We start from the raw sequence: 12577 nt of genomic DNA on the forward strand, positions 1-12577 counted from the left end.
GTAATAGAGTATTGACAGGCAGATGGTAGAAGCTTAGCAGATTTCGCCTGCTCCGTAGCAATAGCACCTCTAGAGGTCTTGTCGTAATCTAGGAGTGAATCCGGAATGGCTTATTGACCATTTTTTAGAATATGGGGTTACGATAATCATTGGCAAACCCTGTCAGTACTCTAGCACGCTGCCGAGACGTTTCTTTTCTGTTTCGTCTCTGCGTGAGATGGCACAATCAATAGTTACGTCTTTTTTTTTTTGATTCCTTCTTTGATACCCAATAGCCCGGTATTTCGTCTATGCTATTTTTCAATTAATGAAGGATGTCAGTGTCTGTTGCCCCAGTGAGTGTCACGAGCTTGAAAAGGAAATGCGCACATACATAAAGCGGAGTCAAAATATGGAAGCGCAAAAATAGCTCAAATGTATGTATATATTGAGTGATGTTGAAAAGACGTTGTTACAAGTTCTCTTGCATCTTATCCTCAATAGGGAATAAATAAGTCGGTAGAGATATACTATCCTGTTTTTTCGTTTTATATTGCTATTAATTCCTGCTTATTCCTTTTCCACGGCTCCGCTCCGAATCTGGTGTTAATGTGGCTCCGGCTTTTGCGATGCATTGTGGGTCCGCCTCTTCGTACAGTCGTTATTTCGGTGTACCCCTGCTAAGGAGGTAGTAGTAGCAATGGGATGGCGACATGTTTAAGTTGGGTGTATTTAGCTGGGTGTCCAAGTTTGCGTATCTGTGTGCACTACGATCGTCACTGCTATGTATTTGCACAGCACCAGCAGCAACAAACAGTTGGGAATTGGTACGAGCAGTTGCAATCGATCATCTCATTACTCCTGTTTGCATCCCTCTGTTTCCGTTCCTTCCTGCCCCTTCTCCCGAAGTCTTGGTTTTCTCCGAAGTCTGCCATTGAAGCTCAATCGCACCAGAGGCAGTTTAAGCATTACAGTTGACCGATACTGCTATGCTGATATAGGATCGTCCTTTCCTGGACGTCGCAAGCCCCCAGAGATCCCTCTTAGTTAGCCGCTGCCGTGTGGTGCCAACAGTTTCGCTTGCATCTGTATGTTGTATTGCAGTATTTGAGGTGCAATCGAAGATGTAACGGTAACGATGAAGAAGAAAGGGCCGATAAGGGGGAAGGGGGGAGGGGTCAATGGAGGTGCTTCAAGTGTAGGGGAGAAGTTTCTAGTGTGTGAATAGTCTTTTCGGCCATCACACCCCGGCAGGTCTCGTACCCTATGCCCCGGCGAGAAATAGCGTTCAAAAGGCTTCTGCCGTTCTTAGTGCAAAAGCGGTTTAGTGGTTTGGTATCTCTGAAACAAATGGAAAGAGCAACGATAGATGTATGGATCAACGAGCCAGCAAACCCAAACGATGGGCTTTCTCATCAGGCTCAACTGGGTTAGTTTATCGACAAATTTTAGCAGCAGCTAAAGCACGAACAGCGATGGAAAAAACAACGTAACCCTAGTGGCGGGTATAAATGCATAGTAAGCGCTTGCTGATGTAAGTAAGTAAACATTAGGTAGGCTCCTAACAGACATCCATACAAATTGACATCTTCATCGTATTGCTTGGAAGCTAATTGGTGTTGGTGCCACTAAGACGGGCAATACAACTGACCGCAGTTGTATTGATCGAGTCTTGAGGAGGCAAACGAAAATGAGCTAAACCGATAATCGCACATGAACAAGAATAGATGGATCAACATGAAAGCATCACCATCAGTGATCAAATGAAGTTACAAAGAAGCCAAGTTAGAGGCCCTCGCAGAGGCAACAGCACGGCACCCGTTACAAAGCGCTGACAACAGGCTTCCATGAACTACGTAGATATTTCTCCCGGCAGATTCAACGAATTGATGAGAGGGCAAGAACTTTAATCCAAAAAGGCATCAGCTCAGCTGAACAGCAAAATGCAGTTGCGAAGACGGTTCTAATGTTGGATAATATACTCCTGCGCAAAGTAGCAAAGGCAGCGGTATTGCTAGAGGGATTTCACCGCTAGCATCCAAGTGGAACAACGTTGTTTTTTACCGTTAGTCTTCTAGAGCAGTAACTCGTTTGAGCGGAATTTAGGGATAACGAGCTGGAGACTAATGGCAGCAACCTGGAATTTTGCTAGTTCTGTTAGACGGCATAAGACATAAATTGTAAATGGCGATGATGGGCTTTGCCTCCGAATGTTTGACCGTCACAAAACGACGGAACCCTAGATGCATATGCCAGTGCGCACGGACATACACTGCGGCATACGGCCGCATGTACAGCCTTCTTGGCTCTTCTGGGGAAGAAGCAAAAGGAAACAATTGGGCTAGGGCAGCAATCGGAGCAGAGGAACTAATGTAAGGAAACGAAAGCTGTTGCTAGTAGCAATCGAGTGCATTACTCGATTGGTCTAATTACGAAGTTACGTAGACGTCGTCAGGGAACGTATAGTAACGAACTGTATGCGCAATGATTACTAACACGCACATACATACAGTAAGTGGGTGGAATCGGGGCCTAAGTAGGCAAAGGAAACAAGAATGTTGTGAAGCGAAAATGGATGTCTTCAGTGCCTTGTTGCCGTTGAGAAGATGGAGAGTTGCAAAAACAAGTACTCAGTGACTTATTAAAACGTACTCGCAGGGGGGTAGCAAATACTGTTAACATCAAACCATCAGTAGCGGGATCGCCTCTCCATGAGTACTATTACTGGAATCTATAAAAACTAGATTTGTACTGAATAGGGATGTATAAAGAATTTTATCTAATCATAGATTAGAGATCATCACACAAATTGCATTGTTCATAAAAATTCGTAATTATTCCAACTATAAGCTTCGTCAAATCTGCTGTCTATGTAGCTTCATTTTTTCCCATTCTAATTTCGTTACAAACACTCCACCGTTGAACACGCGTGATTGCTCACAAGTGAATACCTAAGTCTATGTGCAGCGTCAAACTTTCTTTTTCTGGTACGCACACTCAAAGATATATAATGATTTGGTGTCGCCGTAGGCATTAGGGACACAAGATTGTGGCTCCGTCGCCGCCGCCGCCGCCGCCTACGCCGATCTTAGTGGAACTTAGTTGAGTCTGCTAGTTGTACGTGTTAGTGGTGATTTGCTTGTTGGGGGACGGCCCCTAGCAACTTGACACTTCTACCGAGTGCTAAGCTATCAGGCTACTGCAGGAAAAGAAAACGCCCGTCAAGCAAAGCTTCTTTGATTTAAACTAAAGCTAACGACGATTTTTTTATATTTTTGAAGTTTTGCTGCAGCTTTGTGACGTGAAGCAGCGACTGAAATATGCTTACATTCAGTAAACAGGATAAAGGGAAATCCGCCTATGTTGAAATAACTGAGAACATTCGACAGAAGTTAGTGGACGAATAAGGCCAACTCGTCGTTCAAGGTGGCCGGTTCGTCGACTGGAACAGTCTGTGCAGGGTGAGGTGTGTGCCTCCTGTTCAAACGGTTTCGCTGGATTAATGTACTTGGCAGGTGGCGGCATGCCGTTAAGCTTAGCTCCTCCCGCCTTCCTTTCCTCGGCGGACAGACGAAGATCAGGCCTAGCCACCTCTTAGACGTTTCTAACATATACCGGCTCAAAAAATGTGAGGGGCCTTTTGCAGCTTCCAGACTGCCTTTCCTCTCGGTTTGTGCTAGCGGCTCCCACAATCTCATGGTGTGGCGACCGCCGCCGCTCGTTTCGTCGGGCTGACGCCACCGCCAAGAGGCAGCCACATATTCTTCGTTGATCGGCCATTTATGCAAAAAGTCTTTTAGCGTAAAAAGTAAAGCAAGAGAAGCTTGGAGGATTTGGACAAAATCTTCATTTCAAACATGTGCTGCCTCAACCTCATCACTAAACGCCAAATAAAGAATAGAAGTTGTTGTCTGAACCGCTCGCGGCAGCAGCCAGTGTAACACCCGCTGCGACAACGCACGCTGCACGGAACAAACTCTGCGACGAGCCAGCCGAGAAACGCGCGCGCGCTCAGAGAACCGCCTCCAGCGGTAGCGGCGCCATCACCACGCCCGACGGGAACTCCCAGAAACTGAGCAAATACTTGGAGTGGAATGGTGGGAAGAGGGCGTGGTAAGGCAAGGCAAGCAGCAAACGGAGGACGGCAAAGGGAGCTCCGAAGTGTATTGCCATGAATCCTTTAGGGACTAGGTCTCTGAACGATACTCCCCATATACGAATTGGGCAGATGAGCTAGACGTTGGGGACGTCCCAGAAACTTGAGGCCGTTCAAGACGGGCGTAGCCGAAACCTAGGCCTACGCCAAATGGAAATCCCTATTATTGCCCTTCGGGCGTAGCTAGAGAACTATTTGCCAGAACAGATATATGGATAGCTAAATCACTAAGGCAGTGCATTGACTTTCTTTCTTTCGTTTATAATATTTTATTGAGGATATATTCAGCGGTTTTTTGTCCTGTCTGATTTGTCCTAGGATCAAATACGGTCAACGGAATTCAGCTCGAGTAATGTAATTTGTGAGTTTAAAACTGATTAGAAGGGTGAACTATAAGTGTCTAGTCAATTGTGATACTCCTAAAATGAAAACTGTTTGCGATCTTTGTCATTTTTATTCTTACGCTGCCCATGTTAGAGAGTTAACCTCTTTTGTACATGAAAAAAATCTATCAGCGGTGTTTTATCTCGTGGATCGCCGTTTGCGGTGTCTTAAAGACTTTATTTTCTATATAGCCCTATGGAAAATATAGAAAGGACTTCAATTACTAAATTTGAGCTGCCATTCCAGGTTGCCGCCACACATTAAGAGTAACTAACCTGGAAACATGGTTTCCGGCAAATTAACTACTTTCCATTTTCTTATTACGAAAGTTTGTCCATTAGTTTATGACGGTCCACAATAACGTTTGCAATATGTTACGATACAGCTTTCATCTTTTCGACTGATGGTGTATTGCTTCATCGTCATGTTTAAAGGAAAAGAGATCAATGATACCTCCGCTTTACAAGACGCCCTTGGTCCTATATAGGACAAGTTTGTTTATTTACATAGCGTAACATTCAGCGTAAAATGAGAGAGGATGATGTAATCAAAGATGTCACTAACACGCGCCTTACGATCCAATCTATGATCAGTGAAAAAAATAACATTTGGGATAATTATTTCAGTTTTGAATTATCTTTCGTGACTGAGTCAACTGTGCCTAGTAGGTATATAGACGTAACTCTTGCCTGAAGGTAGGTCGAAGAGCGCCGTTTGACTAGACGCGTTGTTGAGGTGACTGGATTGGCTATCTTGTGACCTGTTCGTTAATCCGGTTCGTGTTCTTTCCGGCTACACTTTTTCCACGATCGGGCTAGTCTTTTCAAACTTCCTGATTAGTCGTCTCAGTGTTCTGTTCGTCAACAAGAAATGTCGTACGTATTCTGTGCGATACAGGCAAAGTGTCGCCTTAACGAATTCCCTACGTTAATAGGAAGTTTTCAGGAGACAAAAAACTAGCGTTGTTCCCAACTGGAGCTTTCTAGCATCGCATACCTTACTGTGTTTATATCTAGACAATCGATTAGCCCTCTCCTGTTTACAGACACAAGGACGAAAAACTAAATTGAATTTAATTTTTGGGCCACCCTGTATAGTAATCAGAGTTAGTTATAGCTTGCAGATGTTCCGGATCTTAACGAACAGGTAGACCAGCTGAGTAGGTACCCTTTGTTACAGTCGCTAGGTGACGTCGAAGTGGTCCACGTGTCGCATCTAGAACAAGACAATCATAAGCGACAGTCAAATAACTTCCAATTTCGTTCATATCGCTGTATATATTAATAAGTTGCTGATTTTAAAGCATCCATACAATGAGCTGATGGAAGTTTTTGTTAATAAGAGGCCACTCCGTTTGGTACAAGCTAGTGTGATGTACCTTCAGCGTACGCACCGAAACACAATTCAAGATTTGTTCTATTCAGCCGGTACTTAAAATCTGCTAGCTCACACAAAAAGATACCTAAAGGTCATCCGCGATTTCCGTTGTTTTCCTATTCCTATCCCTATACTACTCCCATATTAGTAATGTAACCAACACTGCTCGACTCAGTAGCCACTACCAATTTCCATGTTGTTGACACTAAGCAATAAGCGGTTGTGGTGTACAAAGCGGCCGTTGTTAAGTCACACCGCCTCGGATAGTAAGTTATTTATGTGGCGCTTTCCGCCTGTCCGCCCCAAGCCCCGCAAGGAACCACCTTAGAGGATGCATATTAGGGCAACGAATTGAAGACTACAATTTGCTCCGTTACCACATCCAGACGGTAAGCATCCAGCTTAGGAAAACCATTTCTCTTACATTATTCACTGGCGTTATAGAATATAAAGAGTACGCTGTTGCGTAGGTTCATTCATTGGGAGGCCTCGATGCGTCACAGTGGTTTAGAACTGCTGCTAAGTTGATGCTTGCTTCATATAAACGAAAAGTAGATTTGCCGATGCACGATCACCTAATTATTTCTTCCTTTTTCATTTATAGCAACCGTTTGCTCCTCCTCTGATAAAATAAAATATTTCTGTATGTCCAAATGTCCAAGAACTTAAAATGTCGTAGATATATTCATATACAGGCATTACATATCATGCAGAGCACGTATTTATCAAAGGCAAAATCTATTTTTTGTCATGGGCATTCCCCTTCCCTGTGTTTATAATATATATAAATGTTTGTAGAACACACTTTCATGTTGCAATAAGGATATCTTTATGACTCGATAATTCCTCTTCGAACCATTGACCCGGTTAATCTGTATTGAATGTCGACATTAAAGTTCAAACCTTGCTAGATTTAAGTTTGTGAATGCGGATCTGTTAAACTGTCCTTTAACACAGACGCAGGCCGTATTTGGCTTTTTATAAACACACACACACTTCTTTTTTTTGTGTAATAATGCCTATGATGTTGTCCCTCAAAAACACCTGTGGACAGACGTCACTGTAAAAAAGTTAAGGAATATGACCCTTTATTCACACAAACATACACATAAATGAACTTTTACACAGAGGAAGGATTTAGGTACATCATCAGGATCTTAATTAAAGGTGATAAAAATCAAACATATGTAAGTATGCATCGTTCACTTCTCGAAAGCCTGCCTATACTTAGTGCTGGTATGTTTTATGGGTTACTCATGTCACTACGGTACATGGGTTGTAAGTCATTTGCAAGACCTATATCTAGAAATTGTAGCAGCGAACGATTTCCATAGTTCATCCACACTGCATGTGTCGGGTCGTTCTTCGGTTTCCTTTGAAATCGTGTCTAAATTTGTTCCACTATACTCACTCACTTTATGTCCGACTCTTCATAGCTCTGCCCCACGCAGCCTTTTTGTCTTGTTTCTCGAGTTTTCCCCTTCTGTCCTTCACCTGTAGGTATCCCGGCTATATAATTTCAATTATTTCCTCGTTGTTTGTGATCTGTTGTTAACAAGGGTGGTGTCAGGGCAAAACACCTGTCGCATCCGGGGGCCTTCTTGCAAAAGCGGCAATGGGCAATACCGTTTCCGACGTTGAAAATCAGAGAGTGATTCCGTTCAGTTGTTGGCCTGAACCCCGTTCAAAGCAGGGGCTCAGCGAATAAGCCGATAGAAACACGCACCGTATGGGGATAATGAAATGAACGTGCATTCGAGAAACGGCACTTTTTAATAGAAGAGTTTAAGTCGTAGACAGAAAAGAAACTTACTGATTATTATTTGATAGTACTGAGCTTATAGTTTATCAAATGTTTTGCAGGACCGAGATGGAAAAGCTTTGAAAATATAGGAGCACACATTATACAGTATTGAAACGCTACGAACGAGCCGTGATGTGATGCGTTCTGCGTATCTAAATAGTTCAACTTTGTCCATATATACATCGCCGACCCTGTAACTGTGATAGTGCAAAAGCAAAACTTAATATGTGTGCTCCGTATGGAGAGCTCCAATTCGTCTATCGATCGGGCTACTTTGTGATCACTGGAATGGTACCTGCTAATTCGACGATTTCTAGACAAGCTGCATTTGATCCCAACTATACTTCTCCTAAGGCTATCAACCACAAAGTGGTCCTTGAGAAGGACTCAATTATGTCCATATTCCTGTTTTTCATATAGGGTCCTGTTTCTAGCTTATAATTAGGCCCCGCATACGAATCACCTATAGCTTATTTCGACGTAAACCGCTGAATGAATTCCTATCCATAGCTTCTACTTATGCGCCTCACATCATTAAGTACAACCGGTAATTTTCCCTGATAGAATGAACTGTGGGGCAACTAAACGAAACATGAATTTCGACGTTACTGTGGTCAGAGTGGGGGGAAAACTCTATGCCCTAGTGTATATTTATATAAATAAATTGATTGCCTAGACATATATAAAATTATTAGTAAAACAGTAAAGTAAAAAACAAGTACTATTTCAGCTGTTTCTATACTTTACAAGTCATGTCCCAGGGATGAGTCGTGCATCGTGTGTAATGTTTAAAAAATAACGGCCACATTCAAGGTAGTCTATCCAATAAAACTTTTGTTAAAAAGACATAGCAGCATTACAAGAGGTTTCTTTTCAGATTATCACCTCGCCTATATAAACGGCTGACTTTGTTTGTTTTTTTTTTTTAGGAACAGAAGCAATATAGCATCTGCTACTGATATTCTAGCTAAGGTAGCATTTTTGGTCACTGATACAAACGTCCCTTTAAAGGCATTATCTGTTGCCGGCTCATTTCGCGCATCTATCGATTCGTTCACGGGTTCGGGTTCGAGTGAACTGGGCAGGGGCAGATACGGAGAACCTTTTCGAAATTCGACAACAGCAGCAGACTGGTATAAATTCGTTAGGTCTTGGACAAACTGGGATATGCTGAGAGCGATCACCGTTTGGGCCATCGCGATTGGCCGCTGGATCTTTATGGCTTTCGAAGGAACATATTTTATGCCTCTGGTCGTTAGGAACATCGTGGTAATACTAACACCACTTGTATTGGCTTTTACAGCTCCGCAGCGAATGTCAGACAGTCGTAAAAAGTTTGCCATGTACCAAAGAAGATTTGACATCGGCAGGATTCTACACCTTTTTCCAAGTTTGTGTTGACAAACTACGGCGCGCCCCTCTCCGTTACGACTTAGTTAGTTAAGTGACTCGTTTATGAATAAGATATACTAAGATATGTTTAATTATATATATAGAATAATATATACTAAGTTTAATTTACAAAAACGAACAAACCCTTCTGAGTTATTGGGAAAATAATGGCCGGCTTTGACAACTTTAAGATAAACCCTCAATCAAAAACAAAACACAGCACATGTATGGCCTACATACATAAACTAGTTTATATAAAACATATGGTCTACATACACTGGGTTATATAAAACTTTCTAGTCAAAGAAACCATAGTCGAAGAAATTCCTCATTGAATGAAATAACCCTATTGTATGTGAACGATCGATATAGCGGTGATGTTGACACCCTAAAAGAATCGTGTCTAATGCTGTAGGGAATTGTGTTTACGATCTCTGAAGGTCAACTATCGTTTGCGTTTTTCTTTTTTAACTTAATAACATTTATTTAAATAGCTTCGTTAATCACATGAAGCGGGCTATGTTGAAATCACATACGTGGACCTAGATAGTGCTGATTGAATGACTTTATGACTATTCGATAAATTATTCGTTGTGGGGAACCGGTCAAAGGCACTGGGTGAACGATGTTTTGCTCGTTGTCGCTGGAAATAGTCACCGCTTTATTCGTTAATGTTTTACGTTAAGTGCGAACCGTTCAAGTGCTACGCCCTAATGAGGAACATTACTTGCTACCGGGTCCATCGTGAGCAAAATGCTGGAGCCGAGATTGCTTACTGCGTGCTGGACGGCCATTGAAAAGCGAAGCTAGCAGGTCCAATCACCATCGACCCGTCACGCCTGGCCGGCCAATGCTGTTGCTGAAAATGATTTCGTCGTAGCATGCGCCTTTTCTGCCCACCTTACCCTCGTTGCCTTTTTGAAGCCACCGTTCTGATTCCAAAGCGAGCCATTTTACCCCCTGACAGTACTACGTAGTTACCAGTCGCCGACTAAGACAATCGCGTGCTGGCTAGCATAGCCAATAGCGCAAAGCAAATCGAGTCCACCTCCGGAATGACACGGATTCGGCGTTTTCACGAAATGAGAAAAACTCTAGCTTTTTATGCTATAGCCAGTTAGCATCGGTGGTCAGCATTTGTCCTGATTTTTGATATCTTGAAACAGTAGCTTACATGCGGGATCACAAATATTCTAGGGCCGTGTATCAAACTGTGGTACGCTCGTTCACATATTTGACTACTTTCGATGACGTTGGTGAATTACGTTGTTATATGTTCTTGAATATATCTGTATAACAGTGAATTGCTTATGTGTCCCTCGAGGCACATACAATTCGAAAATATGTGTTAAGTAAGATCTATATAGTATGCACTTTAAGGCCGTAATGAAGGCGCATAACGCTTCGAGATGGCGAGGGCAAAAAAAGATGTAGCTGAAAGCAAAATTAAAAATCACAGTCGTCGAATCCTTAGGCTGAGATCATTCCGTAATTACGAACAAATCTGAATTTCTTACTTTTTATATCAGTTCATCAGCAGCGGTCTTTTTAGAATTAAAAAAAAAAAAAAAAAAAAACTATTATTATAGCGAAATACTTTATAGATTTTTGTATCTCAAATACAAGTAGGTTTGTTTTTTCCACTAGTCAAGCCCCTTCGGCCATATGGTTCATAAGTGTGTGCGTACAGGATTCATTATCGGATACTTCCTAACGAATATTATAAGGGCAATCTTGTTGTTCAGTCATCGAGTAAAAGGTATTTACAAAATGCTGCTTCGTTACTCATTTGTGTTAAATAATATAGCGTTTGTCCACATTTGAATATACACACCTTAAAAGAACAATATATGTCTTTCGGCTTTACTAATTCAGTTGCGAGCAGCAAGTTTCCATTTGAGGGGGTCTCTGAACTTGACGTAAACAGACATTATATATATACGAATAGTTGTCTGCAACAATTTAAAATGTTTAGTAGGTCTAAAAATACAAACATCGAATTACGACTGCCAGCTGTGCACATGTCGACCAATATACACAAAGCACTGTGCTGACAGTAGCTGTTTATATGAAGATTGGTTTATATTAATTTATTAAAGGTATGGCGGAAGCGACTATAATATAGCTAATGGCAGACAACGACCTACATCCGTTAACTCTATGGTGTTCTCCAGTGGCCCTCAGGAAGAAAACCAGCAGGCAAGGCCGTGTTGCTCGTGTTGAGAATGTTAAGGAGTCAGAGCGAAGGCAATTTCGGAGTAATGCAATGCACTCTTACTTGTACCTTGCCAAACTTTCAAATTGGTAGGGCGGTAATAAGTCCTGCACCATCGAACACAATAGAGTTACCCCCTTAAATGGGAAAAATATCTTTGCGCTTTGCCATAAATTGGCAGTCACATGCGATTCTTTTCATGTGTACGTTTTTTCCCACTCTACTTTTCCATATTCCTATAAATATTAAGATATTCTTATTCTGTATAGATTTTTCGACAAGCTAGTAACGTTAACGTGCCCTATAAAATTTTAGTTTCGAAATATATACCACGCACTTTAAATTAGGCTACCTTCCCACAGAGAGCGAAAGCGAATAAATGAAGTTGGATTGTCAGTCGGGTACGCCCATTGCTGCTAGTCGCAGAGCTGTCAGATCGAGCTTCTCTACTGAGGCGGTGGGTGCATCACGATTTTCCTGAGCAACATTCGTGTCTTTTCTCCTACCGATTTAATACGAAATCATTGTAAGAGCTGCATGAAAATTGATCAGAAACTTCTTTCGTTGGATTGCAGACGCGCGGCCTCGAGCGACGCGCAGGTTTGCGCAGCGATGACGTGAACATTGGTGTGTCCTGACAGCTGTAGGTACAATTGTTTTGTGCTATCAGGCATGGTATAGTAGCAGATAAAACTAGGGTGGGCGAGTTTGCGTACCTTTCAAAAGCTACCTTTCAAATCAGAGCGGCCTCGTCCAACCTACCGGGTGGCTTGCGGTGCCGCCCCCACGGATGAGACCTGAAGGATCCGTGGTCAGAGATGGAAGGGCTGGATGGAGCTTAGGTCTGAACCACGGGTTCGTTTCTTGCTTACCAAACTCCAGCTTACCTAACCTAGGCAGTTGAAAAACAAACTATTAGATGCGGTGCAAGCCATGAATAGCGATGACTCTTCCGCATTCTACTTCCTGTTGCTTTTGATGTTTTTCTGAATTGTGAACTACTGCTATGATCTTCCTCTGTAGATGTACGTGAGGGGATTATCTATTTTCTTAGCTGTTTGCGGTACTCCTAGAGTTATATTTTTGTTATATATAATAAATGGTTAATGTTTTGTAAAGCTCAGTGATTCTTATTTGACTTATCGGGCAGTTACTTAAACAATTAAGTAGTAATTGAGAGAATACACTGTTCGGAGTAAGTTTGAACCAAATGCATGTCTTTAGTTCATAATCGACATCCGAATGAAAGCAGACATTTGGATAATTTTTT

This window comes from Varroa destructor, unplaced genomic scaffold (assembly GCF_002443255.2).
Source record: "Varroa destructor unplaced genomic scaffold, Vdes_3.0 BEIS01000001.1, whole genome shotgun sequence".
In the NCBI taxonomy this organism is placed as follows: Eukaryota; Metazoa; Arthropoda; class Arachnida; order Mesostigmata; family Varroidae; genus Varroa; species Varroa destructor.